The 13,910-nt window shown below is 34.2% G+C and overlaps 1 protein-coding gene across 4 annotated transcripts in view; it reads left to right on the top strand.

Moving 5' to 3' along the window:
- The window catches only part of ROBO1 (roundabout guidance receptor 1), a 1,316,070-nt gene that overhangs the window by 60,455 nt on the left and 1,241,705 nt on the right, over nucleotides 1-13,910 (top strand). The gene's annotated exons all lie outside the window — the stretch shown is intronic.

Here is a 13,910-nt window from a genome sequence, read left to right as displayed (position 1 = left end):
CGAACCCGGGACCCTTCAGTCCGCAGGCCGACGCTCTATCCACTGAGCCAAACCGGTTTCGGCTGAAACCTGTATAATTTTGTTAACCAGTGTCAACCCAATAAATTCAATAAAAAGGAAAAAAAAGCACCAAGAACAATGCATGAGTATTCATTAAAAATTAAATTGCAAAAATTCCCAAATAAAATGAACTGTGCAAGAAATGTGATGAAAATAAGAAATATAACTAATATATACATTTTACTTTTCATATAGCTATCATTTCATTATATACTGGGTGGGGCAAAAGTAGGTTTATTGATTATTGTATTATTGCCCATAGGAACAACTGTAAACCTACTTTTGCCCTACCATGTGTTTCTTATATACTTTAGTATTTTATCCAATTTTGTAAAATGTTCTAAAAATAATAGCTGACTCTATTTCTTATTACTCTTTTACATAATCTATGAAGTCTTTCAGTAGAAATAAAGAAAATCATGCCAAATTATAGTGCTTTATTGGAAGAGAACATGTTATATAAAGATTTTCATAAATGGTTTAATATAGAATTTGAAAGAAATCCGTAAGATCATGATATTTAACCAGAAACAATACGAAGAGACTGAAATCCAGTTTTTAAAAGGCATATACTTTTTTTTTAAAAGGTTATGTTTTTATTTATTTATTTATTTATTTTTTTAGAGAGAGAGAGAGAAAAGGAGGCGGGGGCGGGAAACATTGATGTGGGAGAGAAACATTTATCTGCTTTCTTCTGGGGATTAAGCCCACAGCCTGGGCATGTGCCCTGACTGGGAATTGAACCAGCAACCTTTCAGTGCATGGGAGGATGCTCAACCAACTGAGCCACACTGGCCAGGGTGTGGATTAAAATACATAAAATATATTTCGTAATGGAGAAGTTTTTTATATCTTGCTACTGAGTCAGGTTGTAGAAAATTCATTTACCTATGTGTGTAGTTAGTTGATGTTCTTTAAAATAGCAAAATGGCTGAAATTCAGCACAGACATAGAAACACTTATGGTTTCATTTTACAAAGTAGGTACTTAATAAATATGTAGTCTTTGCTGAATAGTATTTTTATACTGGTTGAATTTGAATTTTAGTTGTCTAAGTGATTCCTGGCTAAGTATGGGCTACTTGGGAAAACCCTATTTAAAAGTCATGTCTTTGAATTGTAATCCATGTCTTTGAATTTCTTTATTTCTACCATTTTTTGTATAAAATTTATATAAAACAAATTAAATTATCTACATGGATATAATTAAAAACTCAAAACTAATATTCCACATATTTTAAGTAGAAATGTCCAAATGTAGTTGGCTATGAATGGAGCTGCAAATCCCAGCTTTTCTACCTGGTTTATTGACTGGCTTCAATGAATATTTCCCAGCAAGTAAATTAACATAGCACCTGAGGCATAATTCTTTAGCTGATCATGGGTACTGAGATTTTCCTATCCTTGCTGCTCTAACTCTTCCTGAGCACAATGCTAGTAGGTACATTTTAATTCAATAGAGATGCGGACATTACCCATGACTTTAATGACAGGTCTTTTACAGCAAACTCATGTTTCACTGCAGAGATGTCTCTTTAAGTGACATCTTATCAATAGCAATTCAATTAGTCAACCTTAAGACTATGAGATGGAGCTTACATTGTGTCACAAAGCGCTCTTTCAATTTGCATTTGAAATGTCCTTATTAGTCCTATTTTCCCCTTGCATATGAACATAAATACTAAAGTTTTAAATTCAGACATCCCCTATATGGAATTTTCTTCCTTTATTGACTTTATTTCCATAAACTTAGGTGTCACAAAAATATATTTTCCCTTTGTAAGAAATATAAATACAATTATATTTGGCTTGATTAAAAACATCATCAAAGCCTGGATGTTGGCAAATGGAATGGAATATTGTGACAAGCCATTTTTACAGCCATAATATCAACTAAATAATTTAAAAGTAAAATACATGAGAAGAATAAGAAACATTAGTGTGTAATGAAATCAATTTTCTTATTTAGTGGAAGTTTGGAATTTGGACAATGCCATATCATAATGGGCTAATGTACAAGCTTCCTCTTTTTTATCTTTTGACATTGAGCATTGATTAAACTCCTACTGCATGTCAGGCATTATATTATAGGCTAGAATCCCTATATGATGGCATTACAAAAAGATACTTTGGAAAAGATGGCTGGATGATAGAATTTCATATAAAGTCTGAATATGAGAAAAGAGAGATCAAGATGATCCACCTTTACAGGTTCTGTTGGAAAAAGATAAATGGAGTGGAGGATGCGGGGAGGGAGTGTAGCTGAGAAAGTATGGAGTTAACAACCAGAACACTCTTTTACAACTGGTGTCCCAAGAAAGATTTAAGTCTGAATGCTTTAAGGCACACCTTGTCTGTAATGATTTAACTTATCTCCTAGAAAGGCAATAGTATAATACTATGTACCACCATCCTCCACAGAATTGATACAATAATCATTCATATCACATACTGTATTCTGAAATTCAGATAAGGAGCCAGTTAAGAAATGCTATTAGATTTTTTGAGTTTAGTCTTTCATTCCTGATTTGATTGCACGAGATTTTCTTAAAGTTACAAAGATGCAAGTTGCGGTTGAGATCAAATAAGTGGCATATATAATTTTGGGGTTTTAAGAAAAAATTTAGAAACCAGTATCTCTGTGTGAGCTTGATTGTGTTAAGTGATTAAGGCTTTAAAGGGGACTCTTACCTTGTTTTGGTACAAGAAAAGAAATTTTGCATATTTTCAGTATCAGTTAAAAGTCATATATTATAGCAAGTATATCAGTAAGGATACTCTTAACTGCAGGTTATAGAAGACCTGTATAAAATTACCTTAAATGTGGCACATAAAACAAAAGACTGGCAGCATGGTCATTCTAGGATGATTAATTTAGCGCCATTACAGCATCATAAATATCATATTGATCTTTTTCTACTAATATTTCTAATATGTTTTTATTGATTTTTTTTAGAGAGGAAGGGAGAGGGATAAAGAGATAGAAACATCCATGAGAGAGAAACATCAATTGGCTGCCTTCTGCCACCTGCCTCCTGCACCTACTGGGGATCAAGCCGCAACTCAGGCCTGTGCCCTGACTGGGAATCACCAGTGGCCTCTTGGTTCATGGGCCTATGCTCAGCCACCGAACCACACGGGCTTGGCTACTCTGAAAATAACAACAGCTCTTTTGTGGTTGCATGATGGCTGTATCACCTGTGGATATGAATAAGAAGAGAGGTGTTTCTTCCTACACATCCTTTTCATTACGTTGGCACATTATTCCTGTAAGCGCTCTAGTAATTTACACTCAGATTTCATTGGGAAGGATTATTTTAGGTTAATAGTAATTCAACCCCAAGGTATTGGAAAAGGAAACATTTTCCTAGGGTTTATGAGGTAATAATAACCAAAGCAATACTGGATCTAGTCTGGGTTAGCAAAGAAAAAGGGTGAGGATTGAAGATGAAAGGGTTCTACCACTGCAGTGTATGACTGGAGGAACACTCCGGGTTTTTTAAAAGGGCAGGTAATGCAAAGTAAGTACAGTCTAAGGAAGTGTATTACTTATCTGTTGATGTATAACAAAGTGCCCTACATTTAGTGGCTTAATGCACATTTGTTTGTCTCTCACTCTCTGGGTACTCTTATCTGGCTTTTTGGGCCTCTGTTTCTTGTCTCCATGAGGCTGCAATCAAGGTATCTATCTGCTGGTTCTCATCTAAAGCCTGGGCTTCCAAGCTCACTCGTATAGTTGTTAGCAAATATATTAAACAGAGGGCCTGGGTTTCTTGTTGGCTGTTGGCCAGAGGCTGCTCTAAACCCCTGAGCTTCTCTAACATGGCTGACTCCTCACCAGGATATAGACTAAGAAGGCAAAGAAGGAGAGACTGCCTGCAAGGCATAATCCCAATCTTTTGTAACCTAGTCCTGGGCATGCTACCTCAACCTTCCTATATTTAGTTGATTGGAAGCAAGTTATTCCAGGGCAGGGAATTAGAAAAGGCCATGAACAACAGGAGGTAGTCATCATTGGGCACCATTTTAGATGCTGTTGAAAATGCTGTGGGTAGAAACAGATAATAGTTTAGAGATGCAAAGACATAATAAATATACTTAAGGTAAAATGAGTTTTGGGTCTTTTGGTTTCCTATGGTTCAGTCCATTAACTATAAACATAAAATTTAAAAGTTTCAGTGGGGAAAAAAAGAGATATATATACCACTATTTGTAATACATTAAACAATAAAATTAAAAAATAAATAAATAAAAGGGTTTTTAATAGTTTTAATGTTCTTTGCTACAACTAGAATCAAGGAAATGAAATCAAAGAGGAATTTTAAATACTGTTATAACCACAGAGGTCCAGAATTAAGCTTTAGAAATAGTACCAAATGTTAACGACATGCTAAAAAAAGTGAGAATGGAGAAATGTGAAAGATAAACATAGACCTAGGACAATTATATTTTAAACCAAGATTCTTTATTACTGTAATTCATTAGAATATAAGCATCACTAGACATGTTAAAAAAGCACTCATTTTTAATATATTAAAATGCAATTAAATGCTTTCTGTCTCTACTTCTGAGTGTGACTTAAATCATATTTCTCATAAAATGTAATTCTAAACTGAAGATGGTTTATAATATATAAGGTTACACTTAATATTTATCATTGAAAATAAACCTCATAGAAAAAATATTTAAATTAATTTTTATGTTGTAATTAAATTTCATATTACTGAATTTTCTTTTGCTTGTTGTTATGTAATTAGAAATAAATTATTATTATTCATGTGATTTTGACATATTATTGTCTTAGATGCCAAAGTATCAACACATCTAAAACAGTGAAGCTCAATATGACTAATATAGAAATGTGAAATACATAAAGGGTTGAAGTATATGAAGTACAGTATATCCAATTCTCTTAAGTTGGAAAGACCTATTTTAGAGGGTAGAGGGTTAATTGCATTTAACTAATTGCATTTACCATTATCTTAAGGATCTGGTCATTATCAAATGCATCTGATCTTCCATCATATTGCCTGTAAAATATTGTTGGTTTATTTTGTTATTTCAAAATTCCTTTTTTTATTGAAGTGAATCTGATTAAAACACAGTCTCAAGGGAATATGAACTCACATTTCAAAACCATCATATAATGCAGCAGAAATGAGGCAAAGTGGAGAGACTGCCTCAGGACAAAGAGTTAGTATGGAAAATAATTTCACCTTTGATCCCAAGGGAAAGAAAGATGCCTTTAGGTCATAAACAGGAGCATCCTCACAATACATTCCATCTGTTTAATCCCTGCACATCCCAGCGTTGCCAGGGGAATGGTGGGGGTTGTGGTATTGGTGTAGATGGGCTTTCCTATGAACAGGAAAGCTGATAATACTAATTATATTTTCCCCAAAACAGCTACCGTTGGTGGTTAAAAGTATTAATCATTACCCATTAAGTATCACAAGTTTTAAAAGCATATTAACTACATGCCAAATACAGTACTGCGAGCAGTACCTGTGATGATAATACACAGAGCTGCTGGCTCTTAGTCTCCAGACTCAGGGCATAGAGGACTTCTACTTGGCACCGATGGGGATTCAGATCAGAGTGTGGTATATAGTTATTCACACCCAGATGCTATTTTTTTCCAAGCACTGCAGTAACTGTATAAGCCATTGAAACATTGCTGTGATAAAGATAGTGGAAATGAAATGAAAAACATGATGAGCAGAGAAAAGAGAAGACCACGTACACACACACACTCACACACACACACACAGAGAGACACATATATCATCTTCTGATTAAATTACTTCAATTTGTTTGTTAATAATGCTGCTGAAAGCAATAGGATGCTATCTCTAACCAAGTAAAGAGTTGAGGCTTTCACTATGCAACAGGAGCCTATTCCGAAGACAGTGATACACTGTAATTAACTTGAATGATGACCCACTCAGGGATAACAGAATGTTGGCTAAAAGCAACAGTTGGCATTTAAACCATGATGTCTCCATTAATGCCTGTGAACCTCAAGAGGAAATCACTAAGTACAATTTATTTATTAAAGTATTTTTGTGCATAAGGCATCATTGCTCTTAGCTCTATATTGTGGCCATGGGAATGAAACATTTAATGAAATGATAGTTCCAAAACTGGGAAACTGGAATGAAAGGAGAGAATGAATTAAATTCTTTGACAGCAAAATTAGATTTTTGAAATGGCGTGAGGTCACCTTATTTTGTTGTTTTCCCATAGACACTTGAACTTCTAATATATACCAATAGATTAGCTAAATATTTAATCTATAACTTCTAACAATTTAAATTATTTTCCTAAAGATATATTCTCTTGGCTCCTTGTCATATGCTGCAATATTACTTTAAAAATAAATGTTTCCTATAGTTCAATATTCTAATGAATAACTATAGAAATAGTTTTCTTTCTTGCCCATTGATTTAAAAATCCTCTTCAGTAAAGATTATGAAAGTTTAGGTGTTTAGTTTAAAAGGTTGTAGAAAGGACACTAGAATCATTGTTTGCTGACAGTCTATTTTCAATGAAATCTTAAGCTAGCCCTACTTTGATAAAATTTTTGTTGGGAGGGGCATTAATTTCATATTTTTAAACAATGAAAATTCTATGAAAGGTTCTACCCTACACACGTTTCAATACACCTGGAAAAAATTGATGGTTCATCTTGTTATTCTTTCTTGGGACTCTGAGCTAGTATTCATATCCTTCACCTGTGTTTTTAGGTTGATACCACTAATCAGATTCATCACTAAAGAACCACACTTGTCATCATGCATCTAAGCTATGTAGGGGAAAAAGAGGTCAAATATCTGGGGGGATAGTGATGCAGATATTTTATCACTTAATATTTTCAGGGATATAGTTTAGTAAAATTTGAAAGCAGACATAGAAAAAACTAGACATATGCTAACCATATGGATTTTTGTTAGTAAGTTTGATAACAATAATGTGTCAACCGAGAACTTTCGATATTTACCTGTTTCTAAAATCAATATTTGAATTGCAAATTCAATTACATATTTCTGAGCTTTTAAAGGAGGATTCATCATAAGTGATTATGTTGATATAGTGTACGCCTTTTAGTTTTTTTAAAGTCATATACAGTAAACTCATAATTTTCTTTGAAGTTTGGGACAATTACCTTACTGAAATTATTTCCCTGTTTAAAAAGCAATTTTCATGTAGTAAGTAAGGGTAATCCTTTCAAAATTGTGGCATCACAAAGCTAACTTGGAGTCCATAATCAAGCTTAGAATTCTGGAGAATCCATGAGCTTAGATAAGAGGAAAAAAAGGCTCATTTTTATTTCTACAAAGTTCTAAATGAATTTACCATTTCCTTAATTATTTATGTGAGAAATAAACCAGAATACTGTATGGTGGTATCTGTGATTTTAGCTTCAATGGAAATCTCAAATATTTCCAAAGAACACCATAGATGTAGCAGAAATCTTGAATGTATTTATGCTCCTCACTGATTTTAAATTACTAAGGTTATTAGATACGGCATGATCTTATTACATAATGCATTAAGAGAAACACAATTCTCCAGCTATATGTGGATGTCTAATAAGTCACTCAAGAATGCAGTAGCTTACAACAATTTATCATTTCTCACATTTTAATGTTTTGACTGGACTTAGTTTTTCTGGGTAAGTCTCAGTCATATGTCAGCAGGGATTGCAATTATCTGAAGGCTCTGCTGGACTGGATGTCAGCTGACATGACTGACAGTAGGCCGGTCCTTCATCTGGTGCTAACAATCAAAGCACTTGCACTTGCTTCTCTCTGCCCTACAGTGTCTAGGGTCCAAGAGGTTCTTTGGTCCAGGACATCAAGGTAGAAGATGCAAAGCTTCTTCTGATCTAATCATTTCCACTAGCCCAGGTTCAACATGGGAGGAGTCTACACAAGGGTCTGAAGACTGGGAAGTCTGACTCACTGAGGTCCTTCTTTGAAGAGTAGCTACTGCATATTATATTAGTATAACAATTAAAAAATTAGAAAACTGTATTTTGAAGTTGCTTTTATTGCAGTGTTATTTTTTTAATATTGTACATATATTAACATTATTCTGAGAAGGGTCTTTAATCTTAGCCACCTGCTAAAGGGACCTGTGCTCTCCCTAAATTTTAAGAAGCCATGGTTTAACAGAAATATAATTTAATAATATAATGTTGATTTCTTACTGAGATAAACATTAGAAAAGCTCATATCAGCAATACCAGTTTGGCTCAGTGGACAGAGCGTCAACCTGCCAATTGAAGGGTCTCAGGTTCGATTCTGGTCAAGGGCACATGCCAGGGTTGCAGGCTCAATCCCCAGTGTTTGGCATGAAGGGTGCAGGCGATTAATGATTCTTTGTCATCACTGATGTTTCTATCTCTTTGTCCATCTCTTTTCCTCTCTGAAATCAATAAAATATATATAAAAAGAAAAGCTCATATCAAAGTCATTTCAGTAATTTTTAATAAACCATGAACATATATTTTATTCACTAAATTTACTGAGCACTTGATTTGTGTAAGGCATTTGGTTAATGTTAAATTTGTTTTCCCTTTTCATCTCTCGGATGATTATTGACATTGAGCATGTTTTCATATGTCTCTTGGCCTTCTTTGTGTCCTCTTTTGAAAAGTATCTATTTAAGTCCATTGCCCATTTTTTGATTGAGTTGTTAATCTTCCTTTTGTTAAGTTGTATGAGTTCCCTGTACTAGTAAATGTTGGAGATTAAACCCTTATCAGAGATAATATTGGCAAATATGTTCTCCCATGCAGTGGGCTTTTTTGTTGTTATGTTGATGGTTTCTTTTGCTGTGTAGAAGCTTTTTATTTGATGTAGTCCCATTTGTTTATTTTCTCTATAGTTTCCATTGCCCTAGGAGCTGTCTTGGTGAAGATACTGCTTCGGCATATGTCTGAGATTTTGCTGCCTGTGGATTCCTCTAATATTTTTATGGTTTCCCATCTTATGTTTAAGTCCTGTATCCATTTTGATTTTATTTTTGTGTGTGGTGTAAGTTGGTGGTCTAGTTTCACTTTTTTTGCATGTATCTGTCCAGTTTTCCCAAGACCATTTATTGAAGAGACTGTCTTGACTCCATTGCATGTTCTTGCCTCCTTTGTCAAATATTAATTGAGCATAGTGATTTGGGTTGATTTCTGGATTCTCTATTCTATTCCATTAGTCTATATGTCTGTGCAATGAAGTCCCATCTCACACCTGTCAGAGTGGCTATCATCAACAAATCAACAAATGACAAGCGTTGGTGAGGATGCAGGGAAAAAGGAACCCTTATGCACTGCTGGTGGGAATGCAGACTGGTGCAGCCACTGTGGAGAACAGTATGGAGTTTCCTCAAAAAACTAAAAATGGAACTCCCATTTGACCCAGTGATCCCACTTCTAGGAATACATCCCAAGAAACTAGAAACACCAGTCAGAAAGGATATATGCACCCCTATGTTCATAGCAGCACAATTTACCATAGCTAAGATTTGGAAATAGTCTAAGTGCCCATCAGCAGATGAGTGGATTAAAAAATGTGGTACATCTACACAATGGAATACTATGCTGCAGTAAAAAAGAAGGAATTCTTGCCATTTGCAACAGCATGGATGGAACTGGAGAGCATTATGCTAAGTGAAATAAACCAGTCAGACAAAGAAAAATATCACATGATCCCACTCATTAATGGAATATAATGAACAACATAAACTGATGAACAAAAATAGATCCAGAGACAGAGAAGCACCAATCAGACCATCAAACCTCAGAGGGAAGGTAGGGGAGGGTGGGGGTAAGAGGGAGAGATCAACCAAAGGACTTGTATGCATGAATATAATCCTAACCAATGGACATAGACACCAGGTGGGTGAGGGTATGAGTTAGGGGGCAGGGGGGTGCAGTGAGGTATAAGGACACATATGTAATACCTTAATCAATAAAGAAAAAAAAGTTTTCCCTTTTGAAGGAAACACACAATAAATTCTTAGCATTAGAGTTAACAAATGCTTTTCTCTCTCTACTTAAGTGGATGCTTTTTTGAAATATGATAGGTAAGCAACATAATCTCAAAACTTCACATTCCCTTTTTTTCTTTGGCTGCTAGGAAAGTTAGAAATGTATTGTATGGTCAATTGCAATGACCATCTCCACATTTACACTGAATAATGCTTCTACTTTAACATTACATGTACTATAATATTTACATATTTTATAGAAAATTTATTCCTTCACAAAAGTTGTCTTATTGTAATGTTGTGCTAACAAAAATAAACTCAGTCTTTTGTCTTAACATTTATTGTTTGACTAAAGATTTCAGAAAAATTTTATCTGATTCAGGAAGATTTAATCATTTTATTATATTGTATCAGTGGGACATGATTTAACTTTACTTTGTCCAAATAGTTTTCATACAAAATACATTTTATTAAAATGGACTTAAATTGCTGTTATTGAAATAGTAGACTGCTTGGGTATAATTGTGCATGTGTAGACATTCTCACTAAAAGGAATTAGAATTTTTCTACACTTAGACATCGTGCCCCAACTAATTCATTTTAGACTAGCTCCTTAGAACTCCACTTAAACTCTCAAGCCCATAAATCATCTCTTTTTTATTTTTCTTGCTAAAAGCCATTCTGGAACTGCCATTGATTATAAATAATATCTTTATTTTCCACACACATTCAGCAAGACATTCTTATTTATTCTTGCTGCAGTGACTATCAATATTCTTTTTCTTACAGATACCTTCTGCTTCAGCATTTCTTTTAATTCACAAATAACCAATAAAAATTAATGGATATCTAGCTTACTAAATCTTTTAGCTGAAATTAATTTTGAAGGAGTGTTAACAGAAGCTTGGAGTTTTAGCCATAGATATAAAATTCCATTAGCTTTCTTCCCAAAATGCAACATTATTATTTATCTAAGAGAAAAGGCATTTTCTCTTGTACTGTTTATTAAGAATGTCCCTAAATTTTACTTTTAGCCTCTTTCAATAATAAGGAATATTTTATTGCCATTACTATCTAAGATGGGTGGTTTCAGGTTATTTAGCATCGTTGTTCAACTTAATGTTATTTTATTCTTTAAACACAGTGTGAAGGACACAAATAATTACACAATGGTTTATCAATGTGACCAATAGATAATTATAAAACTGCAATAGTATAATTGATGGAGAGAAAAATAAGATAAAAAAGGAACACAACCTATTATTGCTTGTTAGAAAATTATTTCTTCGACATAGTTTATGGTTATTTATCCCATGGCACAAGTTAATATTCCCAATGTCAAAACTAAATGCAGGGAATTATTTTTTATGATTCTATGGAAATTTTCTGCTGACAGATTTACTTTATCTCAGGTCACAGAAAAGAAATCCACATTTTCCTTGCTGATTCTCTTATTTAACAGAGTGTAAACTATCATAAAGCTTGGTACATTGTAGGAGGGGTACCAACGTTGGAAAATATTATATTTAAACACTTAAATTGTTTAAGTATTGATAGACATTTATAACATATCTCTACTTAATAGTAATTATTGCCTTAAAATAGGCCTGGTCATTATGGGTAATAAAATTTGAATGCATTTAAGATGAAGGCAGTTTTCTGAATATCAGAATTTCTTTTAGACAATAAATTGAAATTGGTAATAAAATTATGCTATGAGAAGACCTTTGTATACAGCTCATTTGTCATTGACACTCTCCATCTCCCTTTTGTCTGCCCATCGCACATTCTTTGCTACTCCTTGACAAGTCCAGTTTTCCCCAATTTATTATTATCTCTGTTCTATCTCTTTTTGAATTTCCACTTTATCCTTTCAAGGATGGTGCTCCTTTAAGAATTAGTGGAACTGAGTGAAAGTCAAAGGGCATTGAAACATAGCTCTGTTCTCCGTTCATTTCCCTCCCACTTACAAAACAACATACAAATACAACCAAAAACACATGAATGCACTCACACACAAACACACCATCTAGTATAATTATTTGTGGTTATTCTTTCTTTAAACTTTTTCATTAGAGTACTACTAAAGCTAGAAAAAAATATCACGCCTTCTTAATATACGGGCATTATATAACAAGCACAAAATAGCAGTTGACAGAAAATTTTGATGCCACCATTTCTTGAGTATACAAAGTTATATAGAACAGTTGGGAAATAAATAATATGTTCTCTAATTATTTTGCAATTTTCTTTTTGAAGGCATGCATTTTCATTTCAATGAGAGTTTAGAAGTAAAATCAGTCAAACATGCAGGCCCACTTAATGTTTATATGCTGTAATATGTTTCCCTAGCTCATTGATATTTTTCAGAGTCTACAAATGGCTTTAAATATTTTCATCAGAGAAAGACAAATATCATATGATTTCACTTACATGTGGAATCTAAAGAACATTATAAATGGACAAACTAAACAGAAACAGACTAACAGATACAGAGAACAGACTGATGGTTGCCAAAGAGAGGGGGGTTGGGAGGCTAAGTAAAAAAGGTGAAAGGATTGAGAAGGAGAGATGGGAATTTACCAATCTTCCCATCAGGGGGATGGAAAGTACAGTATAGGAAATATAGACAATAATATTGTAATAACTATGTATGGTGCCAGGTGGGTATTGGATATATCGGGGGGAACACTTTGTAAAGTATATGATTGTCTAGCCACTATGCTGTTCACGTGAAACTAATACATAATAATATTAAATGTAAGCAGTAACTGAAAAAATTAAAAGAATTTATAAAAAGAATTTTCAACTAAAAATGTATTTGTCTGGAATTTGATCCTTCTTGCATAAGTACATTGTGTATTTCCTCAGTGTCTTTGAGAATACTCTGATTACCAACACAAGTAGATTCAGAGATGCCATCTATGACATACTGTTCTATTATGAAACAGCAGGAATAAAATAGGTAAATTGTTCAATTTAGATGTGAATACTCTTATATTGGCATGCTGTGTTATTAAAATGTTTGTGGTTTATGGTTTCACCTGCTGTCTTTGAGTTTTGGGGCAGCTGGTATTGTTGGCTGAGGACCAACATAGTTTGTATCAGATCAACTGAATTTGTATTGCTACATCTTCATGTTTGCCATTGATGGATCCATTATTTCTTATTTTTTTATGACATAACCAAAACATAATCCCTAACTGGCTTCAGTTATGGCCAGAAAGTTTAAAAAAATGTTTGGTATTGTTTTATTTATATAAAAATTAATGGAAATATATATTTTTTAGTTACAAAGGCACTAGTAATACAGATGAGACTATCACATACCAATGCCTTACTGTGCTAAGTCTTAAAAACAATATTTGGGAGTCATAGAATTACTGTTTATCACATACATATCACATGTCCAAATTGTTATTGAATATATTTCATCATATTCTATAATGCACCTATTATTCATGTTTATCTAAATTGTCTTGATATTGTATCTATAATCCAAATTTAAAATGTACATCTGCTTATTTCTTATAATAGAATATCCTATATAATAAAGAGGTAATATGTAAATTGACCCTCACACCCTTGCACAAGATGGCCACCCCCATGTGGTCAAAGATGGCTCCCATAAGATGGCTGGCAGGGGAGGGTAGTTGTGGGTGATCAGGCCAGCAGGGGAGGGCAGTTGGGGGGGACCAGGCCTGCAGGGGAAGGAAGGAAGTTGGGGGGGACCAGGCCTACAGGGGAAGGAAGGCAGTTGGGGGGGACCAGGCCTGCAGGGGAGGACAGTTGAGGATGCCCAGGTTAGCAGGGGAGGGCAGTTGGTGACGACCGGGCCTGCACCCTTTCCAATCTGGGACCCCT

Source organism: Plecotus auritus (assembly GCF_963455305.1).
Source record: "Plecotus auritus genome assembly, chromosome: 2".
NCBI lineage: Eukaryota > Metazoa > Chordata > Mammalia > Chiroptera > Vespertilionidae > Plecotus > Plecotus auritus.
The sequence above is the reverse complement of the archived record's forward strand: the minus strand, read 5'-3'. Positions and strand labels throughout refer to the sequence as shown.